The following is a 2,574-nucleotide window of genomic DNA, read 5'->3' as shown; positions in this document are numbered from 1 at the left end:
GGGTAGACACATGGCACATAAAATTTAATGAAGGACTCTGAAGCAATGTATTTTGCAGGGAAGAATAAGAGGCAATATAAACTAAATTGAACAAGATTCCACCACAATCTGTAATCTCTTCGTCTAGCATGTATCTTGCCATTGCCATCAAGCCAACCCTGGTTCAATGAGGATTGTAAAAACATGCTAGGACCAGCACTAGGTGTATGTAAAAAATCTCGAGAACCTACAACATTAGACTATATGCATGCTAAATAATGGAAACGGCATGCCATAGATCGAGTTAAGCAATTTCCACAGCCAATGGATTAGATCAAAGTTCTCCAGTCCTGATGTTAAACATTTAAACAAATAACAGGAAGAGGAGGTTCCATTCACATTGCAATCGTTATTGATGGATGAGTCCAGCATGTGAGTGCAAAAAAACAAGTTTGAGCATTTGCAGTCCACTTCAGTCAGGAGCAGTGTGGGTAATCCGTATCTGCCTCCTCCTGAGGTCCCCACCATCATAGAAACCAGTTAAGCCAATTTGATTCAATCCAAATGATATCAAGAAACAGCTGAATACACCCAAGGCTGTAGGCTCCAATAACAGCATGATTGTCATGCTGATGACTTGTGGTCCAGAAATGGTTTACTTCTAGCTAAGCTGTTCCAGTATAACTGCTAAAATGGCATCTACACAGTGGAAAATTGCCCAGGCCTGTCCCACTAGCTGTAGAAAGAAAAGTAACAAAGTAGAACTGAAAGGCCTCTTAAGGTTCCTCTTCACACTAGCCTTCACTTGGTGGCAAATTTGCATCTGCTTCCCTGTTCAAGGCAAAGTTAAAATGGCCAATTAGCATATGTGAATCGGGTGGGCAGCTGCGATTACTATCTAGCACTATAAACATGAGAAAAGTCAAGATCTATCAGACATTCTGGTGGGCAAATAACTTGTCATTTTTACTCCCCACCAGCCTAGTTCCCATGTGGGTTGAGTTAAGATCCACTCCTCACCCCCCTCACATATGTTATGAGGGGTTGCACAAAAAGATGTTGACCAACCTCTTGCATATTTCCAGTTTCTGTTTTACATCTTGTTTTTCTCTGACAATTACTGGGCTTTACATTGCATTAACAAAGGTTCTGGGTTGACTTTATTTGCAGCATCGCAACATCACTTGACTCTGCCCCAGCTTTAATTGACTACGAACAATGTAGGTCAGCAAGCACATTGGTGATGGGTGAACGGGACTTGGTGTAAAATTAGGACAGAAACAGCAGAGTTTTTTAGATGACAAGTTTATGGAGGATGGAATGTGGGATACCGGTTTGAACTGCATTAGAATCGTCAAGTCTAGACATAAAGGCATGGATGAGTATTTCAGCAGTGGATGAGCTGAGGCTCGGGCAGAGTTGAATGATGTTGTGAAGGTGGAAATAGGTAGTCATGCCGATGGTGCAAATATGTGGCTGGAGAGCCATCATAGGACTAATTATGGCACTACGTTGGTGAACAGTTTGTTCAGCCTCAGACAATTTTGGGTCTGAGGGGTGTGGTCAGTGGCTAGCGAGCAGTCTGGTGGGTATTGAAGACTTTCACTTGTCTTCCTAATATTTAATTGGAGGAAATTTCTTGACCAGTGGTGGATGTCAGACAACTTAGAGACAGCGGATGGGTTGAGAGCAGTATGGTGAGGGTCAGCTGGATGGCGTCAGCATTCATGTGTAACAGGTTTTTTTTTTGAATGATGTTGTCAAGGGGCAGCATGTTGAAAAATAAGAGGGGGACAAAGGATAGATTCTGAGCAAGAAAATAAACCATTGCAGGTGATATCCTGGCTATGATTAGATAGATAAAAATCAAATCAGACAGCATGTTCCACCCAACAGGATGATGACAGAGAGGCAATGGAGGGGAATTGTGTGATCGTGCCAAAGTCTGCAGGCAGGCTATGAAGGATGAATGGGGATAGGTTTAACTTTGTTACAGTGACAAAGTATGTCATTTGACATCGATAATCGCTTCTCGGCCTTTTGGCTAAGATCAAGTGTAGTATGGATCGCCTGCACTTGGTTGGGGTCATTGGGTTGCGCTGAGGCTTCATATGTTTCATATGAAGCAATTTTTAAAAGCGGCATCTCGGCCTTTTGGCTAAGATGCAAATGAGCTCAAGTCTTGGAGGAGGATCCTCCCCCTTCTCCAATCAGCTTGACTCATGTAGATCAGGCCCAGGACAGGGTGGTTTTGGTCTCCCGTCCTGTCTTGTCAGCCTGGATCTGAAATGTCTCAACTTGTTGAGACTCTGAATTGGATTTGATTTGATTGAATTGGAAAAGTATTTTTAAAAAAAAGAGCTGTTTTGATCCTGTGACAGGAGTGAAAACCTTATGGAAGGATTCAAACAAGAAGCAGAATTAACACAAATTTGCGAGGCAACAAGATAACTATAAGGGGGGCGATTCTCCCAGCCGAGAGACTCAAGCGGAGACCGTTTAGCGGGCTTCCTGGTAGGGGCCACAGCCTCTGCGAGTCTCCGGGCACAGGATTTCCAGCACCATCAGCTCCGTGCCAGAAATCCGATTTCAGGC

General features: G+C 43.5%; 1 pseudogene; it reads left to right on the top strand.

Moving 5' to 3' along the window:
* Window positions 1-2,003: 2,003 nt before the first annotated feature.
* On the top strand, window positions 2,004-2,183 carry LOC144501649 (U2 spliceosomal RNA; annotated as a pseudogene).
* The last annotated feature ends 391 nt before the right edge of the window (window positions 2,184-2,574 follow it).

Source organism: Mustelus asterias, chromosome 1, assembly GCF_964213995.1.
Source record: "Mustelus asterias chromosome 1, sMusAst1.hap1.1, whole genome shotgun sequence".
NCBI lineage: Eukaryota > Metazoa > Chordata > Chondrichthyes > Carcharhiniformes > Triakidae > Mustelus > Mustelus asterias.
This window is presented reverse-complemented; position numbering and strand designations above follow the sequence as displayed.